General features: G+C 38.8%; 1 long non-coding RNA gene across 1 annotated transcript; it reads right to left on the reverse strand.

The window, feature by feature from the left end:
* Positions 1-207: 207 nt before the first annotated feature.
* On the reverse strand, positions 208-11,471 carry LOC136789017 (uncharacterized). Its single transcript, XR_010827715.1, has 3 exons — positions 11,124-11,471; positions 3,925-4,041; positions 208-316 (listed from the first exon to the last, which is right to left on the reverse strand). It is a non-coding gene; the product is annotated as an uncharacterized lncRNA (long non-coding RNA).
* Between the last annotated feature and the right edge of the window lie 634 nt (positions 11,472-12,105).

The raw sequence follows: 12,105 nt of genomic DNA on the forward strand, positions 1-12,105 counted from the left end.
ATGGTCCCAAAGTAGTCACAGTGTCTGTGGATAACCAGGTATCATAGACTCTCACCTTAAGTATATTTCAAGGTATTTGCCAATGAGGAATAGGTCACAAGAAGCTACTGAGAGGGTCCCAATATCATGTTTTTAAAAATACAGCTATTGCACAAAAACTGGAAGGTATTTGTACCTCTCCTTGTCTTTAAAGAAACTCTACACAGGTGAAGAATGGATTGTCTTGGCAGGGGACTATTACAAACAACTAAGTTGAAGCAAGGAGAATATCTGCCTTTTAGAGGTCATCATAACAACTGCGGCCATCAAATGGAACCTGGAAAACGAGTATGAAGAGAAAAAAAAATGCTTATTTCAGACATATAAGTGGAACAGATGAAGAGGGAAAATTAAGAGTTTTATCCTCTACTGAGCCCAAACAATACCTGATGATGAGAAATTGGAGCATACAGAGCCATCTCCCCCAAATTCCCTATCCTTAAGACTGGTATGGACAGTGTTGATGCTCAAAGTGTTATTTCCAGACTGCTCTATGCTTAGTCCTGCTAAAAGTCCCACTGATTGCTCTGCTGGTCAGAACCGTCCCCATGGCAGTGTCTTCTCTTGTCCCAGACACACGTTCAAAGCGTGTGTATGTGAGGAAGGGGGAAGCAGGAACCAGCATGAAGCAGCTGGCTATATTCATTTAAGGGGAATCCCCAGCCAGCTGTTACCATCAACTTTTCATTGACTATGGCCAGAAAAAATAGAGCAGGGGCCAGGATATACTCAAGTGTTAACTGCAAGCTGTTATCTATGCTCTGTAATAATGAGTGCTATAGAAACTTGTATGCTTTTCTCCATCACACGGCTGCTCTCCCATGCCAGCATGTACATAGCAGATTTTTGTTTTTATAATCTCAAGCATGTCATTGCTTACTTGCTCTCTTGAAAGTCAGCTGTTGGGGTGGGAAACTAAGAAAAACAGATGTTTTACTTTTCATGCTGAGGAAGTGAAATTAGAGATCATCTTCTTAAGCTTTTTGTGGAAGAAAGTTCAGAAATATGAGGAAGGCTATACTTTTAACCCTATAGAGCTTAAGCAGCAAATCCAGTAGTTCATGACGACTAGAAAACACAAGAGAAATAAATGATATGGAGGGGAAGAAGAGTACAGGGGTAAGAAAATGGGGTGATCATCCTTCATTCTTAGTTAAATATTGACCTGAAAATGCATTTTCTTCATGTACGCTACCCTAGGTAAATTTCTACTACTTGCAAATCACTTACTTAGGAGTCCTACAATGTTTGTATTTAGAATGAGAATTTCCACATCTGGCCTTCGGGAGCTAATACTACAAGGATCCACTGCTAAAATGGATACATGCCGGTTATTGTAAAATGTATACATGTTGTGGCTGGCATCCTAACGAGATTTGAGTACAAAAATCCTAATAATTTTCTTGTAGATTTTTTTTAAGGAATATCTAAGGAATATCTTACAGCCTTCAAAAGGACTACTGCAATATCAAGTCAGAAGGAATGAATGGATAGGAAGCTTTAGGCAAGCAGCCTAGAGTAGGAAGTCTTTGTGCACTGCCAGCTCTTGACAATAAGTGTTGGATGACGTAACATTCATACCATGGCCCTATTTAATTTCTCAGTGTTATCACAAATGGGAAATTAAACATTTTTCTCACAATTGGATATATTTGCTGGCTTGCACCATATCCTTTTAATTTAATTTAAGCTAGCAACAAATCTGTTTTTCATTTAATTACAGCTTGTTTCTCATATATATATATGTTTTGTGTGTGTGTGTGTGTGTGTGTAGTACTGTGAGTTTATATTTATCATAATGCTGGCTTCAACCATAACTCCAAGTTCACATGCTGTTCAACTCTCAGACTCTTCAGATTTAAACTTTAGCCCAGATCTACGGTCTTTCAATTGACTTCTGTCTTTGAAATAGCCCAAATCAAACCCCTGAAGCCAAAGACCTCTGGCGTCTTACAGGGCTGAATATGGAGCCATACCAAAGTCACAGCTTGAGCTAATTGCTGGCGAGATCCAGGCATAACCAAAGGGAGCCTCATATATGTTTTCTGTCTCACTTTTGCTAATGTCCTTAATGTTAATTCACCCGCCATTTTTTCTTTTCTGCCTCTGCCAAGCAGCGATTGCCAACTGTGCCAGTCTGCTGTGCAGCTTGTCAGGAAAATAAACAGAGCTAAAAAAAGGATGGCCAAATGCACTTTCAGATGTTAACCACTCCAAGAACAGATGAACTTGGGTCACAGGAGATAATTGATATGCAATGCTTCAGCACATTCTGGGTTCAAACACTATCCAATTCAGTGAAAGTAGACATTTTCTCATGAGAAGCGGACTGCAAGCAGTCTGAAAGCTCTGTTGACAGGTAATTCAGCTCAGATATGCATATTCAGGTCTTTCTCAGCCTTCCAATTCAACTCCCCCTAGAGATGTTCCAAAAAGAAAACTCAAAATTGACTGTACATTTGAACATCAGTCTCAGCAGCCACATTGTTTCCCAGTGAAAGATGGGAAGAGAGGAAGCCAGAAGAATCCAAAGAGCACTTGTTTGCTGCATCATTTGTCATGAGGTCTTTGCGCTGCATGAGAAAGCAGTCACTAGGAAGTTAGGAGGTCCAAAACCCCCAGTAGCATGCAAGACCCAGTGGGTGTATGTGCAACCACTCTGGGTCTGATGTTAAATCTTCTGAAGCAGAATGGGGAACCACAAGGGAGAACTCCCAGACTACTTGAGGGGTAGATTCATGTACTGCAGGGATGGCAGCACATTTAGCCAAACTGAAACCAGAGTAGGGCAAACAGAGGACAGCTTCTCTGAGCTCCCAGTTCACCCTGCCTGCCTAAGTAATTACAGAAATCTTATATTTTTCTTCTCCAAACCAGCAAAACAATAAGTTTTAAAAGTACGTAGAAGATAATCTATGGTTTATTGTATTTATTTTACTCTTTAAACAATTCAAACCACATATTCTAAAAGATATAATCCTTTAAAGGATGGTCCTTCTGGAAAAGGAAGAATGTAGGAAGAAAGAAGGAAAGAAAGAAGGAAAGAAACAAAGATAGATTTATGAGGTTGCTTTTTTCCCTGGTGATGGAAAACTTATTAAAGGGAATGACAGCAATAAATACCCTTTGGAACCCAGGAAAAGTGCAAGTTTTAATGCCAAATGATGGTGTTTTTCTTCATTAGAGAAAGCATTTTTCTATTTGAATTATATATATATATATTTTTCCTTTACCTAAACATATGGACTCACTCACTGAATCTGAGCTGACTTTTCACAGCAGTTCTGCGGCTTGGAGTTGTGATTTTTTTCTCCTTGGATATGCTAAAATGATTATAATTGGACATTTTTATAAAAAAAAGACAGTAAACACTGTTTTTCCACATTCACATATGATTTTTATTTTATTTTATTTATTTATGATTACAGGAAACATACTGGAATATTTTTCCTTTTCTTTTTTTTCCAATGCATGAGACAAAAGAAGGGAATCTCCTGTCTTTTCCCACTAGGGGTAAAAGCAAGGAAAACAGGTTGGATGTTTCCAGCTACAGTTTTTTATCTAGATATAAACTGCACTTATTTTTCAGACAGGTCTCTAGGTCTCCGTTAGCTTCAACATACTAGGCCATTGCATAAACCCCTTCTGGTTTCTGATAACTGGCTGCAACTGCTTACCTGCCTCTGCATCTCCTTAGGTTTTGATTCCTCTTCACTTGTGAAGGGCATGCGATCACAAGCTAAATGTTCTCACCTCTCCATGACCTGGAATTTCACACATGAATCCAATCTCTTTTCTTTTTAGAAATGTGTTATCTTCATCTTCAAAGTACCGCAAAGACTTCAGTGAAATGCACCAAAAAGATGTTTTCCATTTATCACTTACCATGAGCTATTTAGGAGTGGTGACCACTACAGACATACAGTACTGTTAGTACTAACTCTGTGATGTGACAGCTTGGCGTATATTACTTTTTTTCCTAAACTCCAGTGGAAGCAAAATCTGAAAAACAAGACAAAATCTTTATGAGCCACACAATGAACTCTGGCAAAGTTCAAAAATGATACTTTAAAAGTATGTTTTTAGGTCCTTATAAAATTACTCAACCTGATAATTACATAAAGAGCCCCTACAGAAAAAAAAAAATATATATATATATATCATGCAGAAATCCTTCTTGTAACTTTAAAACTAAAAGTTATTTATTTGAATTGCTAATCCAACATTTGATAATTTAATGATGGAAAAAGTTATATCCAGTGATTCATTATAAATTTTATTTTTCCATGAACTAAAATCACACGGCAAATTGACCAGTGGCTTTCTTCCTTGCAAGTGGCCAGCAAAATACCACGTAGGTTAGCAATTGTGGCACTAAGGGACATGGTCTGGTGATGCGACTTGGTAGGTCACGTTGATGGTTGGACTTGCTGATCCTGAAGGTCCTTTCCAACCTAGGTGATTCCATGAATCACCAGCACAGGGAGAACCTCTGTGTATCCGAGTCTTAGGAAACCGATTCCTCACCATTGTTTGGCACAGACCAAAATCCTTTCTCCAGTTTCCCAGTTACTTTGTAGGTCCCCATTGGCACGCATACGCAGCATCAGGCACTACCTGCAGCGCTGACCCAGCTGGAACTGGAAGCAGCCCAGCTACATGACATCCATCTCCAAGTGGGCTAATTTGAGAAGAGGTCCTGTTGTGCCACTGGGCAAGGTGGCTGCTGGTAAACCAGCTCTTCCCTTTGGTGCTTTGCTTCCCTCATACACTGTAATCAAGCCTCTGAGAAAACACTCCAGATGTGCCACCCTCCACAACTCTGCTGGTCTGCCCTTCAGCACCAGGGCACAAACACTGACCCACTGACGCGGGGGCTAAGCATGGTCCAAGGAAGGTCCCAGATACCAAGAGCAACCTCCTTGATTTTTTATCACAGTCTCCTGCTGCACATCCCGTCCTTCTCCAAGCCTGCCCCAGATATGCCTGCTCACACTGAACAATAGGGACAGCAACAGGTACCAGTGGCTGCACTGGAGAGGACCAGCTAGCTTTGCCCAATCCTTTTAATTTTCAGCAGCCCTCCTACTGTTGACAGGATGAGAGCTGAGACTTGCCAGAGTACATCCTAAGCTGAGCAGAGTTACTCCGCAGCTCTAAACTAATCAGATCAGCGATAGCATTTTGCACCATTTTTCTTTTTTGCATGCAGCATAAAAAGGCTTGGGTGTCGCTTCCACATAGAAAACAAATTGTAAAGACATATATGGAGCAGCCCTCTCTATCCTACAGGTTTTCTGCATGCTCTGCCTGCACTAAATCCCAATAGAAGCATTTCTGAATGGCTATTAATACCAATTCCTAAATTAATTGCATTGTCACAGACAATTTTGAGAAAAAGACAACACTATTTTCCTTTTTTTAAAATATATGAATAAGTGTTTTGTCCTTTTCATGCATTTTTAAATGAAAATGCTCTGCAGGAAATACAATGTTGGGTCCATTAACACTGTGGCCGTAACCAGCTGAGATACTGACTCACATGCACTCCTGTGATATACTCCCCTTGGCAAACTGAAAAGGATTTTGAACTCAAGAGTCAGAAATCTTGCAAGTCAGAATGACCAACATAATGCAGCGCAGTCCTATGAGACGTTGGGCAATTTTATTGATGTTTGTGGAGTAAGAGGTTGCTTCACTCCTCATTGGCTTTCATCCCTTTGCAAATAGTTATCCTGAAGTCGCTCATGCAAAGAAACTATTTGGGCAGCAGGCACTTAAAGGAGTATGGTACCTTGAGGACCATGACAAAAATAGTTTCACTGTGAAATCCATCATTTACACCATTCCATCCAGCACCACGTAATCTTTAATTGTAGAACTAATGCAGGGGACTCTAAAATCTGTAAATAAATTTCTGATTTATTGCATGTTCATTACTGATTGAAGTAGGGAATAATTAGGAATGTAATAAAATCAAGAGGATACATACACAAAATGGATTCTTCCTCTTAAACACGTCTATAAAATAACAAATGCAAGTAAGGGTTGTTGAATTTTTATGATGGGAAGTATTATGAAAATCAACAAGCAATGTGTAGAAATATCTGGAAATTAAGGTCTTTCTTGGTCAGTAAGACAGCAGAACCTATCCTCCTGCAACTCCTCCCCCCAGACTAGCTATCTAACAATAGGATGAATTAATTTAACAGGGAAAAAGATAATAATAAATAAATCAAAATCCTGGAAGACAAAACAACACAGATGGGATCAAAAAGTAGCAGCAGCCTTGCTGAGGCTGGTCAAAGAGCCAAAGAACCCCAAACCCAACAGAGAGCTGTGTCTGGGGAGGGATGCTTGCAGGAGGAGACTAGAGCCAGGAGGAGCACTACCCATCCCTTCTTCCCAGCTCCTACACCGGCATTTCTGAGCCTCATTGAGCCCTAAGTGACACTGGGACTGCCCCATGCAATGACAGTCACCAAAAGGCTTATTCTTTGCAAATTTGTCTAATCCTGTTAAAACCATTCATACTTTCGGTCTCTGTTCTATTCTTCAACAATGGCTTCCACAATTGATTTAGTTATTGCTCACTTCAGTTGACTGAAGAAAAATATCTATGTACCTATAAAGGGAAAGAAATGGATATGGATTTTAGATTCAGAGTGCTTTAATTAACACACACACACACATTTATATGAATATCCACAGAACAATCAGTTATAAAACTTGCTGTTCAGGGATTATAAAACTGAAAGACTAAATCCCACAAACAGTAAAAATATCCAGCAGAATAAATTGGATGGAGTGAGTTAATAAGCCTGCACTGCTGATCCCATTACTGTACCTGAAACAAGATCATGTACCAACTGACAGCACATTTCTTATCTATTTCACTTGTATGAGCTGCTTTGGGTGTATTTCCCAACAGTTGGCATGAATTTGTACATTCAGGGAAATGGAAGAGGATAGATGAACATGTTTTTATGCTCTATGAAGGCTAAATTGCTCCTTTAACCAAGCTCACAACGATGGGAGGTGACTAACATCCCTCTACCAGACACAGTCCAGGGAGACCTTTGATTTGGGCAGCATGAGAGTCCCAACTCCTCCCCTTCCAGCCCTGACACAAGCAGTGTTATTGTAGTGCTCCTAACCTAATTCAACCCACCAAGAGAACGAAACCCAGTATCTTAGGAGAATCAGGCCTGTGCACTTCTTGCTTTGTGCATTTTGGTCAAAGCTTTGGCAAACACAGCAGCTTTTCAACACTTCCATGGCCAAATACCTACACCCCTGGCCAGACCTACAAAAGAGCTTGCTTTTTGGCACCTGGACTGATGCAGACAGGTTTCATAATGTGTCTGTTTGATCTGATAGCAGCAATGCTCAGTGCATAAATATATACCCCCTAGAAGACTGTCTCTTCCTTTCCAGGTGAAACACTGAAAAATTGCCCTGATAATAACAAACTGAAAACCTCCTAGGATATATGAAAGTTATCAGGATCTTTTGACTTCAGCGGTGTTGTTAAATTCCTGTATACCAAACTATCAAAACCAAAATAAAACTGTGAAGTTATTTGGTATCACTCAACTGTGATTAAGCAGGCATTCTCATGAGAAAATAAATAAATAAATAAATAAAAATCTGAAGCAGATAAATATCACCCAGACCTGTTTCTAAAGCGTTCGCAGTATCAGACCAGGAAACTGTAAAAGTTTACTGGGACAAACATGGAAAGGAATGAGAGCGACTCATCCCTGCATGTGACTAAAGGAAAAATTAAGCAAATATTTCTAGGATTATAGCTCTGCCAGCAGGCTTTGCCACTCATTCCACCGTGGCTTACAACAATTTCCAAGATACAAAATTCATTGTTACCTCTAAATTTCAAATATTCTTATGTATGAAAAATGAATACGTTTGAAGTATTTTTTTTTTTTAGGCAATACCAATTGTACTGAGTAAAGTATCAAATCCAATTAGCTTATTTTATATTATTTATATATATATATGTTTTTTGAAAAGGAAAACTTTCAAATTCAAAGTATTTTAAATTCTTCATCAGTTTATTTTCAATGTTTTTCTATGGAAAATCATCTGAAGGTTAAGCTTTTCCTTGATTTTCAGATAATACACATTAGGATCAATGTTGAGTACTATAGTCACCCTGAATAAGGTCTCTTTTACAACTTGCTGTTATGATTTGTTATTGCGGTACTGTAGTGATGCAAATTTGATTTAGTCATCTTGTGTTCTTATTAACATTTTATATGTACTTTGTACTAATGTAAATGGGCACCCAAAATGCATTTTTTAATATAATATTCAAAATTATATTCTTGCATCAGACAATCAGACCTGCAAGATTTCTAAACAAGCTCTTTGTGTGATGCAAAACTTTATCCAACAGAGTAGGTTGGTCTTAACACAGAAGAAATAAAAAGAAGTTGTGCACATTTATATGTTAGTTTGTTACAGTAAAGACTTCATGTGTTATTAAGCAGATTGCTACCACCTTATGATTTAAATGATGAAATAATTAACTTGTCTAGCAAAAAAATTAGAAAGGAATTCAAGGGAAACTAGCCAGAGGCAATTATTGTATTAGCAGTAATATCCTCCTTTGAAAACAGAAAATCTGCTTTTAAATGTCTTGTGGGCTATGGATTTGCTTCTGATGTCAACGGAAGGAAAGCAAGTTTCCTTCTCATTCTTTGAAGAAACACAGTTCATCACTGTCTTATCTGACATGTAGTCATTATGCCTTTTACTGAAGTCAATTCTTAGCTTCATGGGAGGTGTTCAGCAGAGCTCTTACTATAGAATAAAGACACCTTCCCTAGAAAAGTAATGCTGAAAGAAAAGTGGAATTTACTATTCCCTAAAGACATCTCATTCTGAAAATTACTTGCTAGAGCCAAACTTATGCTTGCCTAATTGAAGCCAAGTCCATTTGCACAACAAATGCTTACAGTTTCCCACTCAGGTTTTAACATCTAACTTTTGCCACCCACCGCGCTTATTTTAAATAGTACATTTTCAGCAACATTATTTACTCCAGTGAAGGCTCTGCAGCCTAGGAGCATGATTTTCAAGTGGAGTAAGAAAGAAAACAGGACAATTGTTCAATCACTCAACAAAATGTTTCCCAGATTAATTCATAACGTGTTTTCTTTTTTCTTTCTTTTTTTTTTATTTTTTTATTTTCTCTTCTTAAATACGAAGAAGTAGCCTTGGTAGGCTATTCAAATACAAATTGACAGAACTGCACATGTACAAGCAGAAAATAGCAGCATATTGCCATGGAGATGAATCTGGTTCTGGCAATTTACCTACTCCTCCCCCTGCATAATTCTTAAGCTGATGATAGAGTTGCAGCAGTATCTCTGGGAAACTGACAGCACCCATCTCAACAAAGTTATCCATATCAATCTAGCTTGATAAATTACTAATACCTAGATCCTCCACATGGTGTTCAGCAGACTAGCTTACTTTACAGAAAGCACAACACCCACTCCTTCATAACCAAAGCAGCAGGGGAAAGGAAAGGAGAAAGGGAAAAGAAAAAATATCTATCCCTAAAGGCAAACAACAGTCAGAAAAATACGAATAATTCTCAGCAACAGCTGAATAGTGGAGCAAATGGTCTCATTTGCCTGGGTAATGGCATTAAACTTTGCTTGCAAGCTCTCACCTTACAGGTCTTTTTTATGCTCCCTCCCACCTCCCTCCCAGTTCTCCTGTTCTTTCAGGGCTGTTGCCAGTCTTGGGTCCTCATAGCATGTCCAATAATCTGAGATGTGCTGTCACATGGCAGGATTTCCAGTCTAAAATCTATAAATCTAACTATTAAATGTTTCTGATGGCAAGAATAAGTGTGATAAGCTTTTTCTCCTAAATGTAAAAAGTGAACAAATAAACAATCACAAATATCTGAGCCAGAGCACAATGCATATAATGGGTATCTCTGCTACCTGATAGATTAATAAATGGCCATAAGAGATTCTAGAACCATATAAAGATACTCTGAAAAAACCTTATGAGGGGTCACAGACCAAACAAACATGTTTAATTTCAGAAAGGACTCCCAAAGCAGCATCCTCTTAATTTTTTTTTTTTTTTTCCGTATTTATTTATTTATTTATTTATTTTCCTAACTTTCCTTAGCTCTCTGGTGATGCCCCTGTAGGGTCATTCTCTGTTTTCAGGTGACTATCAGAAAACACCTCTGGTTTCCTCACCAAGTTTGGTCTCTGAATCTGACTCTCTGAATTGTTCCTGAGAGTCGCTAACAGTTGTCTACTACAATAAATCTTTGAAAAAGAAAACAAAAGATGCATTGTTTAAATATGCAACGTCACTGTAGAAGTAAATAAGTGCAATTAATGTTTTGCTTTAAAAACCGTCTGGTTTCTGTATGCAGAAAAACCTGGATTATATCTATTGTTCAGATGAAATGTAATAATACAAACTGGTTATAAAGGAAGTTGTTTATACAAGCTCCTTTCCACCATTATTCCTTTCCTCTCTTCTCTGCTATTATTTATTTTAAATTCTAGTTTAAGTGGATTAGATTTCATCCATAACCAGTGTGTGACTGCATGTTGCCACCCTGCCAGCTTCTGCTAAGACCTCACTGAAATCAGCTGCTCCCCAAAATTCTGCTTTTTCTATTAAAAAATTTCCAATGCTTTCCTTCCAAAGGTGGTTAGAAAAGCATTCTAGTACTAGTATACACATTTTGTTAACAGGTATTTCATAATCAGAGCCTGGGTAGTATCTAACCATCTGCATATTGCACAAACACAGACACAAACTGGCAGTAAAATAAAATCAGTGAGAGTGCAAGGTCATGTGCTTGAGAATCAGAAAAGTTAAGGCTTAAAGCAGCCTGTGCCTATGATTAAAGACAGTATCATAATTAATAACAGTGGACCTCCTTAGCTTCCACTCTCCAAGAAACACTTCTGGTACAGTCCAGATCTGGGAAAAAAGCAAGCTTGAAGTCTGACATCATATCTCCATTTGGAATGAGTCATCACACTGAGACCCTTTGAGTCACTTAACACCCAACTTACCACTTAAGGTAAGCCCAGAATTGACAGAAGCAGGCAGACCGCTGCGCTGTTGTCAGCAACACTGCAGAAACAGGAGATTTTGCAAACACTTGCTGATGGGAGATGAGAGGCGCACCCTTTGATTCTGCTGGAGGCTCCACAGCAGAGAATATCCTATGCATCACATTACTTTCTACCCAATCTCTCTCTATTCTGTTCTTTTCCCTCTAATTTATGCTCTGCCTTCCCACCCTTGTTGTCATGACAATGTCTTTCACTATTTGCAGTATTCCTGTCCAGTTTCCAGATTCCCTTTCCAAACGCAACTGTTCCTTTTTCCATTTTGCTTGGCCACCCTGAATGTCCTGTTAACAAGTCTTTTTACTTCTTTTTCTTCTCCTGACCTGCACTCATCACAGATGGCCTACATTTTCTGTCTTCTTCAAAATCTCTGTGCTCAGGGATCTGACTTCTTATTCAGGTAAGCCTCACTCTTTCCATATACCTCAGACCTTTATCAGCTCTGCTTCTTTTCTTCCATATCACATTGGGTCCTAGACTTCTTGTTTTCCAGTTCAGGACTGTTTCATCTTTTCCACTGCTCATCACCTCTCACCTGCTAACTTCCAGTTTCTATTTCCCATTCGCCATTTTCCCCTCTGTTCCATTTCCACCTCTGCCCAGTTTCCACCTCTGTCCCCTCCTTCCTGGGCTCATTATCAGCATTGTTTTGTACTTTCATTTCAACATCCATGTCAAGCAGCCTCTGCCATACTGTTGGAGTATATCAAGGAAGCACAGGAGATAGTCTCCCATACCATATCTAGAGTTCAACCAAATCCAACTATGCGGAGGATTACAAGTGAAACTGTAACAGAAATTCTGCCAAATTCTGCTCTCTGACATGTTCAGCATGGACAAAAATCTTCACCTCTTCCAGAGCTGCATTAACAATTTCTTTAAAATACTTGTAATTAATAAAGATTTTCAAAAGCACATGCAT

Source organism: Anser cygnoides, chromosome Z (genome assembly GCF_040182565.1).
Source record: "Anser cygnoides isolate HZ-2024a breed goose chromosome Z, Taihu_goose_T2T_genome, whole genome shotgun sequence".
NCBI lineage: Eukaryota > Metazoa > Chordata > Aves > Anseriformes > Anatidae > Anser > Anser cygnoides.